We start from the raw sequence: 15,914 nt of genomic DNA, 5'->3' as shown, positions 1-15,914 counted from the left end.
CATAACAAGGAGAGATTCTAAGAACATCTATTTGCCTTCCAAGCGATTTTCTAGTGTTGCCCACACTTGGAGGACCAGAAGCCCCGCCCCACGACTTCCCCTGTCCTTGTCTTCTTACAACTAGGGGTCCACGCTAGGGTCCCCAACTCTCCAGGTTCTATGCTAGCTTGCCTGCAGTGTCTAGGTCACCTTTAGAATTTAGCAGAATGTTAAAGTGGCTTCTAAGGCTCTTTGGAGCACTCTTCCCACTAATTGCTATGTCTGAGCAAAGGAAACTGTAATGGCGCACCTCTTGTACAAAGTAGTTTTCTGCTTGTAGAAACTGTATCCGCATGATGGCAGTAGAACTCCACAAGGGAACAAGAATCACCATTTGAGAGTGCACTCCTCCCGCCCTTGTGGTATTTAAAAAAAAAAAAAAAAGACCTTTTTTACTTCTGCAATCAGGCTTTTACCACTGTTTCTGCTTCTTTGGAACTGAAAAGTACCTTTTCTACATCAGAGGTCATGAAATCTGAAGTTTTATAGATAGATAGATAGATCTGCATATATATATATATATACAACAAGACAGAAGACAGAGACAGATCCTAATCCTAACACCAGTGGCTAAATCTATAAAATCCTAGCTATTCAGGAGCCTCAGATCTGAGGTTGGCAGTTCAAACCAACCTGAGAGTTCCTGAGACTCTTATCTCCAATTAACCATCAAAAAACACAAGGGCAGCTGTGACTCATATAGTAGAGCACTAGCAATGAATTCAAGCCCCAAGACCAGCACATGCACGCGCGCTCGCACACACACACACACACACACACACACAAATCAAAACAAAATATGTATATCGGTTACAATTTAGATATTTGGCTTAGAATGTCATAATTGCCACCACTTTTTTTGTGTTTCAAGAAGCAATTATGCTTCCTTACCATCTATTATCTACAATAGCCTCAGATGAGGAAGTGATCTGATAGGTAACACACACTTGTCTTAGGTGATGCCATTAAAATGAGAAATTCTTCTAAGCCTTTTTACCAGTTTCTTTGTTGAAACTCATAACAATGTACCTTTAATTGGGAAAGTCTGGTAAGAAAGATGGAACAGGTGACATTAATCAAGACGTACTTATAAACTGATTTCTTGAATTAAAATTCCTTCATAAAACTACTTACAGAAAAGAAAATCTACACACTTAATCAAACCTAAATTTATGAATACTTTACAGTGTAACTAATTTTTTTGTTTACCTGCAGGCATTCAAGGCCATGGTGCTGTCCCTGAAATTTTTTACTCAAGGTTAAGGCTCTGACTTGACCCACAGCTCCAATTCCAGCTTTTTTTCTGCTCATTTGGATGCAAGAATCATTCTAACTTTCCAGCCCTACCTGGCTTTGAACTGTGAGCCCTAAATTTCAGCCTCTTGACCAGTTAGGATTACAAGCATAAGCCACTAGCACCTAGCTATATAACTAATTTTTATTTAGGGTTCTCATTAGTAGTTGGACTAGTATCTGTAATAATTCCTTAGAAGAAGTTAGAATAATTCTTGAGTCTAAACATTTCCACTGCTAAATTACATTCCTGGTTCCAGGTAATGAGCCTATAGATCTTAGGCTGTAGCTCAGAGCTTCATAAAACACACACGTTCCTACAAAAAGTCACTGGCTATTTTCATCTTTATATTTTGACAATATCATGACCAAAAAAGAAAAACAAAACCAGGGCTGGGAAGGTGGCTCAGTGGTAGAGCACATGCCTTGCATGCATGAGGCCCTGGGTTTAATTTCTCAGCACCACATAAGCAGAAAGAAAAAAGCCGGAAGTGGCGCTGTGGCTCATATGGTAGAGCACTAGCCTTGAGCTGAAGAGCTGAGAGACAGCGTCCAGGCCCAGAGTTCAGATCCCAAGACCAGGACCCCTTCCCCCCCCCAAAAAAAAACATGACTTTGAATGAAATGCTCTAATCCCACCCACACTTGGTATAAGCCTCGGCCTTGCTTAGGAATTCCTATATTAGAAACTTATAAGCTGCTGACTTCAAAAGAAATTTCATTCTTTCGCTGGTCTATGAAAGCAAGGGAAGTGGTTTTAGACCTACGTTTGAAAATAAGGCAAAACAGTACCAGTGTGAACGTCTACAAAGCCTGGGCAAAAGTAAGACAGCCATCTTGGCTGGTGCCTTCCTGTGGCTTTCTTTGCAGACATGAAGGCCCACAGAAGGGAATACAAGGATGTCACTTGTGGGCATTCCTGGAGCACTACTGCCGTTGTGATAAAATAGTTTCTGTACAAAATGTGCCTCATGTATGCTAGCACTTAGGAGAACCAGCCTGTTAGTAGTTGGAAGAGATTTGGGCTCCAAGTTGGACATCCTTGTGTTTTCCTAGGCCTAAAAAATATGGACAGACTGGAGCCACCTTGGTTTTGATGTTGTATTTAATGAGAAAATTATATATGCTAATAAGTATTTCACTATTTTATGTGGTCTCAAGAAGGAAAAAAAAAAAGTGCCTTTAAAAAAGAATCAGATATAGGTGTCTATCAAAAAAAAAAAAAAGGCCAGGAACTGGTGGCTCACGCCTGTAATCCTAGCTACTCAGGAGGCTGAGAACTGAGGATCATGGGTCAAAGCCAGCCCGGTCAGGAATGTCCATGAGACTTTTATCACTAATAAACCAGTCAGAAAAACAGAAGTGATGCTGTGGCTCAAGTGGTAGAGCACTAGCCTTTAGCTGAAGAGCTGAGGGACAATGCCCAGGCTAAGAGTTCAAGCCCCAAAACTGACAAACACACACACACACACACACACACACACACACACACACACACACACACACACACACACACACACACACACACAATAGGTATCTGAAGCTTACTCAGTGCTTTATTTGATAGTCCTTTTAAGTTGTATATGCTTTGTTTCTGTACAGATCAAATCCACTTTTTAAAAAATAAGTGTTTATCACTTTAACTTGCAACTCATAACTCATACTCCAGAAACTGAGATCTAAAGGATCATGGTTAAAATCGAACCTAGTCAAATAAGTTTGATAAGAGTCCATTTCTAAAATAACTAGCAAAGAGCAGGACTAAGCCTCAAATGATAGTTAGCCTAGCAAACATAAAGGTTGAGTTCAAACCCAGGTACCAACCAACCAACAAATCACAACAAAGTTTTTTTTTCTATTTTTCATTAAAAAGTGGGCTTGGTGCTGGTGGCTCACGCCTGTAATCCTAGCTACTCAGGAGGATGAGATCAGAAGATCATGGTTTGAAGCCAGCACAGGCAGAAAAGTCCCCGTGAGACTCTTATCTCCAATTAACCATCAGAAAGTGGGAAATGTAGCCGTGCCTAAAAGAAGTAGAGTGCTAGCGAAGTAAAAATCTCAATGGGTAATATTAAAAGAGCATTTTTTAGCAACAGAAAACTGCAAAACCAAGGGAGATTATGGAGACAATGTATAAACACGTGTTGTTCTGTGTGAGGCATATCGACGTATTCTTCCATATTTTGCATGTTGACATGCAACAGAGACAGTTCATATGGACTGTTGAGATAAGGCAATGGACAAGTCTTACAAATTCCTGATTCAGTGGTAAGGCAGAACACAGGTATCATTTCATAGCCTTGGAGATAACCTTTCTAGGTTACTAGAGATGCATGGCATTGGATTGTCAGCACATTCTTCTTTTCATAAGGTTGGATGTCCAATTCATTTTGTGTCAGAGGAATTTTATGTAGTGGGAAAAACACTGAGCATAACATGCTGAGCAGACAAATGAAAACGTGCAAAACTGCATGGGCAACAAAGAGTGAAAATTACATCAGAGATAGCAAGAACCTGGATGAGTGGTGCTATTTGGGCTCATATTGGATTCACATGGGAAACCAAGGTAGCCCCCCCCCCCCCAACTAGTTAGCCTGTTCAGTCAAGCTGAACAAAAACCCAAAGCATCTAAATCTGCTGGTGCCTTTACCACAGAGTGGTGCTTTTTTCTAGACGGAAAGGGTGGGAGAAGAGCGCGACGGTTTCTGTAGTCTGTGGAGCGCTACTGCCATCCTGAGGAAAACGATTCCAAGAAGCAATGCACCATTACAGCTTCCTTCCCATGAGGCATAGTAAATGGCGGAAGGTATTTTTTCCTACAGGGACTTGGAAGACATGCGGACTCCAGGGTGGCCAGATTTACCTTCTCCTAAAGTCATAGAGAAAACCAGGAACTGTGACGTATCATTGTGGCATAGAAGCTGGAGAGTGTATAACCTGGAGTGGTGTGTGTCAGATGATAGTGATGATATTGAAGCAGGAAGTTGTGGGGTGGAGCTTCTGTTTCTCCGTGTTTGCAATACTAAAAGAACATGAAAAACAGATGTTATTCTTCAAATGGATGTTCTAGGAGAGTTAGCAAGAATTCACAATGTATGCATTTACTATCAGGCTTTGAGTTTATCCTAGCTATTCTCGGAAATAAAGGACAGGCCTGTTGCAAAAGAAGTTTCGATGACTTTGAGTCCAGTTTTAAAAATGGAAAAAAAAAAAAAAAAGAGGTCAAGAATGGGTTTAGTCCCATTTGATTTCCTCAGTTGCTGACTTCTTCTGTTCCTTTCTGTTTCCTTGGAGAAAATGTCCTTGGGTTGGGATTTCTGAAACTATTTCTGCAAGATGGCAGTGTTTACCTTCAAAACCCAAGAATTCTCCTTCTCCATCCGTTTTTGTTTGTTTGGGGGTTTTTGTTTTTGTTTTGTTTTGTTTGGGGAGGGGTACTGGTTCTAAGCCTTGAACTCAGGGCCTGGACAACTGTTCCTGAGCTTTTTTACTCAAAGCTACACATTACCACTTTGATTCACAGCTCCACCTCTGGCTTTTTAGTAGTTCATTGGAGAAGAGTGTCTTTTCTGTCTCTGCTGGCTTTAAATTGAAATCTGCAGGTCTCAGCTTCCTGGGTAGCTAGGATTACAGGAAGTTTCCCAGTTGCTCAAGTGGTAAAGCACTAGCCTTGAGCTGAAGAGCTGAGGGACAGTGCCCAGGCCCAAAGTTCAAGCCCCATGACCGTCTAAATAAATAAATAAATAAATACCACAATAGATGTGTATATAAATTGTTCAGTTACCTCTTTCATTTTCACTTATGGCTTTTGAGTAGGTTTTGGCACATCCCCTTAAATTTTTTTTTAAATATTGCAACTCCTGGATTTTAGAAAATGGAGCATTTATAGATATTCTTGTTTGCCTTTCTCATGACAAAATATTCAGGTTGCATTTAATATTTTTTTCCATAAAAGTCTGTTTATTTTTCTATGGATAATCTTATATTCACATCTCAAAAATAAAGAGGTTCACATTTTGCTAAAGTTTGTACCCTAAAATCTTTGAAAATATCTTATCTTCACATTCTGCGCCCTTGTCATATGAATGAATGTGTTTCAGCACTTGGATAGCTGAAGTAGGAGCATCATGAAATTCAGGCCAGCCTGGGCTTCATCAGGATAACTTGTCCTCATCAGGAAAAAAAAAAACAACAATGAAATATAAGCATAAATGTATATTGTGCATAGTATATATTTATATTACTTATATATTACAAATTTATTTATATAATACTGTATAACAATATATGATATGTAATATTATATAACAATAATATATTTTATATTATATAAATTCTAGAGAACAGTGTTGAAATTGGAATCTTTCAAATTCAATCACATAGAAAGTTCCCTGAATATACTTTGAGATGAATATATTGAATATATTCATATTTCTCGTCTAGACATCAGATCTTCACGAGTCCTAACGGACAAGAGTAGACATAACTATAGTGTGAGATGGAAAGGAAAGAAAAAGATAGTATTTAAAGCCTGTTCCATGAAGAGAAACAAGAAACAGCCATATTTGCTGGCTCCTTTGTCTATAGTTAGAGGTTATGGATTTTTTTTTCAGACAATAAGGGCGGGAGGAGAGCAGTCCAAAAATGGCAGCTCTAGCCCATTCGTGGCACACTACTGCCATCATGCGGGTATAGTTTCTAAAAGCCGTGCAACATTATATTATCCTCCATTACACATAGCAGTTGGGGGAAGAGGAATTCTAAAGAACTTTGGGAGCCATTTGGGCTCCAAGATGGAACATTTCACCTTCTCCAGAGGGTGACCTGGACAATGCAGGCATGCTGGCACAAAACCGGGAGTGGAGGGGTGGGGAGGGAAACGGATGGGATCTGGAGTGGACCCCCACTTGTCAGAAGACAAGAACACAAGAAGTCCTGGGTGGGGTTTCTGTTCCTCCAAATGTGTGCAATGAGAATAGTAATAAGAAGAATCAATTAAAAAGAGACAGATGTTTTTAGCGACTTTCCTTGTTCTGATCCCACGAAGGACTGTTAGCAGAATTTCACAAGGTACCACTTTTCTACTGGGCTTTGGGTCCATTTTAGATATTCTCAGGATATAATGCACAATCCTTATAAAAGGAAGTTTAGATGACTTTGGCAGACTGCAAATAAATCTCAGATAATTCAGTTTTAGTTTGACTTTCTAAGGTTCTACCTTCCTCAAACGGCTCGCAGTTTCTCAGAGGAAATATTTTGGCTTTAGGATTTCTGAACCTATTTCCGCAAAATGGCAGTGTTTACCTTCAGTTGACAATGTCGCCTGGAGACATTCTTCCCGACTTTACAAAAATAAAATAAAAGAGACAAAGGCTGCAAATAGTTTTTAAACGACCTTTTTTTTGTTGTTGTTTGTTTCATTAAACACGATCATCCTTTGGAATATTGTTTGGGGGTTTCCTTTTGATATCAAATGTGTGATCCGTTAAAGAAAACTGGGCTTAAATGTAGGAATTGGTGATTTTTTTTTTTTTTTATAGACAAGAAGGGCGGGAGGAGAGTACGCTAAGATGGTGGTTCTGGAGCTTTTATGGTGCTCTACTGCCATCATGAGGATATAGTTTCTACAAGCTGTGCACAATTAGAGGATCTTTCCCATGAGGCATTGCAGTTGGCGGAAGGGGTGTCCTAGAGAGCCTTAGAAGCCCCTTGGGCACCAAGCTCAGCCATTTCACCTTTTCCTAAAACACCTAAGAGACTAAAACTTGGGGTTTCATCTTGAGGTAAACCTAGAAAGCCAGGTAGACATTGACACCAAGGCCTGTGATCGGGTCAGTGTGAGCACTATCAATTCAAAACAAAATGAATGAGTGGCCATGTTTCTCAAGTGGCAGAGCATTTGCCTTGAGCTGAAGAGCTCAGGGACAGTGCCCAGGCCTGGAATTCAAGCCCACCACCGACAACACAAATAAAATAAAATAACATGAATGATTCTTGGCAATGGTTCTAGCCTCTATTGGTGGTTTCGAGCAAAAATTAGCAGAATTTCACAAGGAGCCACAATCATTAGCCACTAGATCCCTCCTGACTTCTGTGTTTTAATGTACAAGATATGTACCAACAACTTCCACTAACATATGTAGTCTGTAGTGACTCAGAGGAAGTACAGTGAAGGTCCAAGAAATGTCTCAGAAGAAATTGTAAATGGGGAAGCCATAAAATTCTGTAAAACTTTCTAAAGGATGGGCAATGGTGCCATGGGCAGTTGGGTCTAAGGAATATAATGGACATGCTCAGCATCTTCCTGTAATATGGACCATATATCTATCCATGGAATTATACAATAAAGCCTTCTAGCAATAAGAATATATACTAAGGGTTGGGAAGGTGGTTCAGTGGTAGAGTGCCTGCCTTGTATGCATGAGGCCCTGGGTTCGATTCCTCAGCACCACATAAGCAGAAAAAGCTGGAAGTGGCGCTGTGGCTCAAGTGGTAGAGCGCTAGCCTTGAGCTGAAGAGCTGAGGAACAGCGCCCAGGCCCAGTGTTAAGGCCACATGACCGACCAAAAAGAAAAGAAAAAAAAAAGATATATACTAATAAAACATATTTGAGGTGAAAATTTTAAGTTTTCAAATTCATTGTTTTGTAAATATCAAGTTTTACTCTGTAAGCTTTTGAGAGAGGGTCTTGCTATGGACCACAGGCTGTCTTGAAATTTTCTATACGGTATGGACTGTCATGGAAGTACTAAACCTGCTTTGGGCTCCTGAGAGCTGGGAGAAGAGGTATAGAACCCTACAGTATCTTCCACATTAAAGTTCTTTAGCCTCAAACTATACATCCATTCACAATTATCCATGTCCTTTTCCTACAATTCCATATCTGATTGATTATAAAGATGCCCCACAGCCCTGTTCTCTCCTCAAACTTAAGAAAAAAATTCCCTGAAACCTTTTTTCTAAGCCTCAGGGCATGACAAGTTTAATGGTAGTACCTTTGTCTAACTTGAGACCCTGTTTTGGTCACCTTTCCAGGCAAGAACAAATCAAAAATCAACAGGACAAAAAGTCATCCAGTACTCCAGTGCTTCTGTCACAAGGTCCTGTGTCTCCTCCTCTAGCCACAGGAGTAATTTATTTGTCTGCATAATTAATTCTGTATAGGCTTTAATCCACAACAACCAAACCTGCCAGATCCACCCAGTAATCAGTTGACATTTCTCTGTGCAGAATTAAAGCTCTACCATTCTACATCTTCTCTCTTGATTCAAAAGCCTAGCCAACTGAGCCCTGATTCTTAGTCTCCATAAAAGATATACACCACACCTCTGCATTTGTGCATTGCTCTGACCCAATGGCAGAAGAAATGTTTGGGAAGTCATTCAGGTCTTCACCCATTTGACCACCTGGAGCCCTACCTACCTCAGCCACTAGGATTGTAAGGAGGAAATGCTCCGGCCTACAGATTTCTGAAATGATTTCCGCACGATGGCAGTGTTGCCCCACAAGAGCCAGAGCCTTGCCTGTCAGAGTTCTACTCAGCCTTTCCTGTTTAGGAAAAAAAAAATGCCAATCACAAAAACTGGTACTCAAAATTTGGTTATCTGCCTTTTTTTTTTTTTTTGGTTGTTCCATTGAAGGAAACATGTTCCTCTTTGGGTTTAAACTTGATAACAAGTAAGATTCAACATAACCCATTCAATCCCAAACCTCCTTACCTCCCCGGACACACCAATTGAAAGACAGAATAGAATATCAAGAATCTTCTCTTTTGGGGCTGGGAAGGTGGCTCAGTGGTAGAGTGCTTGCCTTGCATGCCTGAGGCCCTGGGTTTGATTCCTCAGCACCACATAAGCAAAAAGCTGGAAGTGGCGCTGTGGCTCAAGTGGTAGAGCGCTAGCCTTGAGCTGAAGAGCTGAGGGACAGACAGCGCCCAGGCCCAGAGTTCAGGCCCCACGACCAGATCCAAAAAAAAAAAAAGAATGCTGTAAGAATCTTCTCTTTTGAAGAACTCACATCCCACAAGACCAAATCTTTGTGCATTATTCTGGGTCTAGTATTTCCTCATGATGTCTAATTGTCTTGTGGTCTTGGGGTCAACCTCAGGAATCCACTGCTAAAACAGAAACAGGAATCATTTACACTTCAGGATTTAGAGAAGACAAAACCTAGGCCTAGGACACTCAGTTGTCACTCTGGTTCACTTTCCAAGTTCTCTGGGAGTCCTGCTTTAGTGGTGCTCTAAGAACAGGGTCCAGAGAGCTCTCAAGACTTAATGTTATGTGGCTGGAAATGTGGCTCTGTGGTAGAGTGCTTGCCTTGCATGCATAAAGCCCTGGGTTCGATTCCTCAGTACCACATAAATAGAAAAGGCCGGAAATGGTACTGTGGCTCAAGTGCTAGCCTTGAGCAAAAGCAGCTCACGGACTGTGTCTAGGTCCTGAGCCAGGAGAAAGAAAGAGAGAGAGAGAGAGAGAGAGAGAGAGAGAGAGAGGGGAAGAAAGGACGGACAATGTTATGCATAATGCCTATATTCCTATCAGATCACAGGATTTGTCTAACAGTTTCATCAACCTTGGAGCATAAGCATGTGTCCTCATTTTTAAAGGGCCTATGACTATTTCCCATGGCTTTACTGTGGATACCTATTACAGTTGTTCATTTAAGGAGCAATCTTCTACTTTCTCATTAGTAAGGACATCATGCTTTGTGACAAACATTCAGAAACTAGCCATATACTAACAAAGAGAAAAGCACTGTTATCTAGCTTTGTACTAAACATCACTAACGGTTTGCTTATTTACTTCAATTCCTTCAGCACCAAGTCAGAATGTTCTACATAAACCATGAAAAATTTGCATATAAATTGACCAGTTACACATTGCATTTCAGAACAAATGTTTTGCTTTTGATTCTGTAGATGTCAAAAACCATCCATAATTCATAAACTTTGAAAATTACATATACACAAAATATTCACCAAGTGCCCATGGCTCATACCCATAACCCTAGCTCCTCAGGAGGCTGAGATCTGATCTGGTTCAAAGCCAGCCCAGGCAAGGAAAATCCATGACACTCTACCTCCAATCAAGTGGTAGAGTGCTTGCATTGAGCTAAAGAGCCTGGGACAGCATGCCTAGGCCCAGAGTTCAAGCCCCAGGACCAACACACACACAGACACACAATCTTGTTTGCTTTGTTGACCAAATAGTGTTCATGTAACAATTATTATCCAAAAATATTATTTATGTAAATATGTGTATAAATATGCATTATGGAAAATGCATGTATATTGTGTAACACTTATAAAATATATGTATATATCTGTATAAAAATCTCAAATATTTTATGCCTGCATTTTTAACCTCCATTTTTCTTTTTTATACTCACTGAGACTTGAATTCTTAGACCTCTACCTCTTGAATGTTTTTTTGTGGTTGTTGCTGTTCAAGCCTTGAGCCACAGCTGCATTTCCAGATTTTTATTGGTCAATTGGAAATGAGAGTCTCATGGACTTTTCTTCCATGGGCTGGCTTCAAGATGCAGTTCGCAGACCTGAAACTCCTGAGTAGCTAGGATTACAGGACTAAGCCTTTGGCACCTGACCTGGTGGTTAGTTACTTAAATGTAATGCCATGACCACTTCACTTCATAGGAAGACATGTCTGGGAAACAATAATACAAGAAAATCTTTTTTTTTGGGGGGGGGGGTCCGGGTGTGGGGCCTGAACTCTGGGCCTGGGCGCTGTCCCTCAGCTCTTCAGCTCAAGGCTAGCGCTCTACCACTTGAGCCACAGCACCACTTCTGTCTTTTCTCTTTTTGCTTTTGTGGTGCTGAGGAATCGAACCCAGGGCCTCAGGCATGCAAGGCAAGCGCTCTACCACTGAGCCAACTTCCCAGCCCCAATACAAGAAAATCTTACCTTCAACAATGAAAGCAAACGAAATGTTTATAGTTCAAATTCTGTCACCCAGTGTTGAGCACTGATGGATTTATTCACAGTATTAATAGGTTGATGTAACAGCTTCACCATACTTAAATTTATGAATACTTGAAGTTATAACTAATTTTAGTTTGAGGTTTACATTACTATTTGGGCAAGTATCTGTAATAATTCTTTAGCCATTTCAACAATTTGAGGCAATTGGATAGCAATGCTGCTAAATGATTCCACTGGTTCCAGGATATGAGCCTGGAGATCTTAGGCAAACATACCTGTTCCTGCAGTAAGCCACTGGATAGGGTACTTTCTAATTCTCCATGTCATGACAACAGATCCATACGAAATTCACATCAAATAGAATTGTACTAACTGACTCAGAGAGAGAGAGAGAGAGAGAGAGAGAGAGAGAGAGAGAGAGAGAGAGAGAGAGAGAGAGAGAGCACCAACCTGACTTGCAGTAAAATCCTAATTCTCCCCACACTGGGTATAAGACTTTAGCTTGCCTATGACTTCCTATTTAGAAATTCTAAGTATTTACTGGCTTAGTATGACATTTACCCTTCCAGATTCAATACTAAGACATCCCAAATGATCAGGTGTTTTTTAAGGCATTAGAAGACGTGTTTTTAGACCTTAGTTTGGCTACAAATGGAAAATAAAACAAAACTACAGCATTTTGAACTTACTCCAAGCAAAATGTTAAGGCAGACATGTTGGTTGGTGCCTTCCTACAGTGTTTGTCCCAGACAGGAAGGGAAGAAGAGCAAAGATAGCACTTATGGGTATTTTCACAGTACCAATGCCATCATGAGGAAAGAATTTCAAAGTAAGTTGTGCTGTTAGCAATCTCTTCATGAGGCCTAGCACTTGGGGAAGAACCATCCTGTGGGCAAGTGCAAGAGACTTGGACTCTAGGCTGAGCATCCTTATGTTTGGCTGAAGCTAAGCATCACCCAGATAATTGAACAATCTTGGTTTTGATGCTGTGTTCAATGAGTAAAATATATATGCTCCTAAGCAATTTCGTAGTAAAGGAATCAGGTAATGTTTATTTGATATGGTCAGATTACAGTATTTCTGCCTTGCTTTTTTTTTGGCGGGGGGGTCTGGTCATGGGGCCTGGGCACTGTCAGCTCTTCAGCTCAAGGCTAGCGCTCTACCACTTGAGCCACAGCACCACTTCCAGTTTTTTCTTTTTGCTTATGTGGTGCTGAGGAATCGAACCCAGGGCCTCAGGCATGCAAGGCAAGCCCTCAACCACTGAGCCAACTTCCCAGCCCTCTGCCTTGCTTTTTAGAAGGCATTTATGTACTGTTGAAGGCCATTAATAATTTTTTAAAAATGATTTGTTTCCCTTATTATTTGTTTCCCTCCTTGTACCTGTGGCTCACAACTGTACTTCTAGCTACTATAGAGGCTGAGATCTAGAGGACTGTTGTCTGAGTCCAGCCTGGGGACAGAGAAGTTTGCTAGATGTCCAAACTAACAAATGAAATGCAAGCCTCAAGTGTTAGTCAGTCTAGAAGCATGAGGTCCTGGGTCATCTCCTCAAGTAACTGCCAAAATACTATCAAACCCTCCCACAAAAGTTTTGTTTATTTATTTTTGTCAGTCTTGGGTCTTCAACTCTATGACTGGATCTTGTCGTTACACTCTTTAGCATAAGGTGAGTACTCTGCCACTTGAGCCACAGCACTGCTTCCGGTTTTCTGGTGGTTTATTGGAGATAAGAGTATAACGGACTGGGGGCTGGGAAGGTGGCTCAGTGGTAGAGCGCTTGCCTTGCATGCATGAGGCCCTGAGTTCGATTCCTCAGCACCACATAAGAAAAAAGCCGGAAGTGGCGCTGTGGCTCAAGTGGTAGAGCGCTAGCCTTGAGCTAAAGAGCTGAGGGACAGTGCCCAGGCCCAGAGTTCAGGCCCCACAACCGGACCCAAAAAAAACAAGAGTATAACGGACTGGATTCCTGCCCAGGCTGGCTTTGGACCATGATTCTCAGATGTCAGCCTCCTGAGTAGCTAGGGTTACAGCCTTGAGCCACCGGCACCCAACCCACAAAATTTTATCAACTAATATTCACAAGTGTAACAACAATGATATTGAAAGTGGTTTATTATTATTATCATCATCATCATCATTATCACTGAAACCTACAGTAAGCACACAGAACATTAAAGAAGGTATATGGATTACAATGTATACATATGTGGTGGTCCAAGTAAACCGTTGTTTGACATGCAACTGGAATAGTTGCTAAGGATTGTTGAGGTTAGGCTATGGATAGGTCTTACAAATTCATTATTTAGTGTTAAGACAGAGAGGACTCATTCCATAGCTTCTGAGATAAAAAGGGTTACTGGAGATACAATTAGATTGTCAGCTCATTCTTCCTTTCTTAAGGGTAGATACTCAATTCATTTTTTGCGAGAAAAATTGGATGTCATAGGAAAATAGTGAGCATAGCATGCTGAGCAGTGCTCTGTAAAATGAAAAAGAACAAAACTGCATAGGCAAGAAAGAGGGAAATTTTACATCTGAGATACCAAGAGCCTGGATGAGTTGGCTATGCAGCCAGTGAACCTGTTCCACCAAGCTGAACAAAACACAAAGGAGCCAAAGTCTGCTGGCGTTTTTTTTTTTCTTTTTTTCTAAGCTGGAAAGGCGGGAGGAACACATGCAAACGCATGCAAACGCGCCTCAATGGAACAAGACTGCCACCATGCGGAATTCGTTTCCAGAACTGCTGCATACTTACAGCTTTTCTTCCCATGAGGCATAGCAGTTGGCGGTAGATGTTTTCCACAAAAATGTGGAAGCAGGCTGGGCCCCACGCTGGGCCATTTCACCTACTACTAAGGCCATAGGGAGATACAAAAATGGGTATCATTGTGGGGCAGAACCTGGAGAGTAGGGGGATTGGAGCAGACCCGCATATGTCAGACATTACTGATGCCGGAAGTCATGGCATGGACCTTCTGTTCCTGCAAATTTAATGACATTGAAAGATGATAACAAATCACCATAGATAGATAGATAACAAAGAATGGTTCTAGTCCCCTTTGACTACCTGAGAGTTTACTCTCGGCCACTTTGGGTTTTCATGGACAAAATGTACTTGGATTGAGATTTCTGAAACTACTTCCGCATGATGGCAGTATTTACCTTCACTAGCCAGAAATGGACTGCATGGGTTCTTCCACTTTTTAAAATAAAAAATGACAAAAGAACACAAAAACTCCAGATTTTGATAACCTCATTTGTTTAAAAAAAAAAAGTCACTAAATGTCCCCCTCATAGTCTTGCTTTCACTTTCCATTTGATATCACCATAATATTCACTACACAAGACTGTTTGATGCCGGGCAACCCGAAATACCCACCTTAACAAAATAGCATCTCTCTCCAAAAACTGAAATCCACATGATCAAGTCTTCCCCTTTTGTCTTCTTTTACAAACGATCTCCAGTGTTTCCTCATGTCATCTAGTATCTGGTTGTTGTGGGCTGGAGATAAATTTTAAGAATCCATGTCTGGACAAAAGATAAAATATTTTTAAACTGAGAATTAAACAAATTCTAAGGCAGGTAGATCCAGGACATTTAGCTGACATTCTAATTCACTTCTCATTTTCTTTGACAGTTGCACTCTATTCTGATTTGTAGATCCACTGAGAGGCAGGTTTATTGGCATTCCAGGAGCAGGGTCAGGGTGGCACTTAAAACTGAATGCTATGTACAGTGCTCTACTTGGAGAGAAGTAAATACCAGCTGGAATATCAATTACAAAAAGAAAAAAAAAAGCACATGATTTGTCCCATGGTTCAATCGTTCAATCATTTAAATAGAAAAACAACCATTCCCCTCATACTATTAAAAGGACTATGAGGGCTGGGAAGGCGGCTCAGTGGTAGAGCGCTTGCCGTGCATGCATGAAGCCCTGGGTTCGATTCCTCAGTATCACATAAGCAAAAAGAAAATAAAGCAGGAAGTGGCGCTGTGGCTCAAGTGCTAGAGCGCTAGCCTTGAGCTGAAGAGCTGAGCGACAGCGCCCAGGCCCAGAGTTCAGGCCCCACGACCAGACCCCCCCCCCAAAAAAAAAAAGGACTATGAGTGCTTCCCAGGGCTCTACTTTGGGAGCAAAGTACACTTTATCACTTACGACTCAATATACTTTTTCACTGATAATTAAATTATATATTGTACAAAGGATTCTCAAACTAGCCACGTGCTGATCAAGAGAAAAGCACTGTCCTCAAACTTACAATTTCTTCATTACAGAGACACAAAGTTACACATTGCATTTTAGAACAAATATTTTCACTTATGACTCCTGGGTAGGTTTTAGAACTTTCTTTAAAAAAAATGTTTTAAGGGCGGGGGGCTGGGAAGGTAGCTCAGTGGTAGAGTGCTTGCCTTGCATGCATGAGGCCCTGGGTTCGATTCCCAGCACCACATAAGCAGAAAAAGCTGGAAGTGGTGCTGTGGCTCAAGTGGTAGAGAACTAGCCTTGACCTGAAGAGCTGAAGGACGGTGCCCAGGCCTAGAATTTAGGCCCCACAACTGACCAAAAAAAAAAAAAAATATATATATATATTATATACATATATATATATGTATGTATATGCATTATGCCCACCTTC

The 15,914-nt window shown here is 41.0% G+C and overlaps 2 long non-coding RNA genes and 1 other non-coding gene across 4 annotated transcripts in view; 2 read left to right on the top strand and 1 right to left on the bottom strand.

Annotated features, from left to right (window-relative positions):
* The window catches only part of LOC138840057 (uncharacterized), a 75,304-nt gene that overhangs the window by 25,842 nt on the left and 33,548 nt on the right, over nt 1-15,914 (top strand). The window lies entirely within an intron of this gene.
* LOC138840058 (uncharacterized) overlaps nt 8,147-15,914 on the bottom strand; it is a 35,080-nt gene continuing 27,312 nt past the window's right edge. Inside the window, exons 5-6 of the long non-coding RNA XR_011376037.1 lie at nt 14,656-14,805; nt 8,147-8,880 (exon numbers count right to left, since the gene is read on the bottom strand). This is a non-coding gene — a long non-coding RNA (uncharacterized lncRNA). The remainder of the gene's footprint in view (nt 8,881-14,655; nt 14,806-15,914) is intronic.
* Trnaa-ugc (transfer RNA alanine (anticodon UGC)) lies at nt 15,663-15,726 on the top strand. Its single transcript has one exon. It is a non-coding gene; the product is annotated as a tRNA-Ala (tRNA).

The sequence above is a fragment of the Dipodomys merriami genome, unplaced genomic scaffold, assembly GCF_024711535.1.
Source record: "Dipodomys merriami isolate MVZ:Mamm:240054 unplaced genomic scaffold, mDipMer1.0.p SCAF_3, whole genome shotgun sequence".
NCBI lineage: Eukaryota > Metazoa > Chordata > Mammalia > Rodentia > Heteromyidae > Dipodomys > Dipodomys merriami.
The sequence above is the reverse complement of the archived record's forward strand: the minus strand, read 5'-3'. Positions and strand labels throughout refer to the sequence as shown.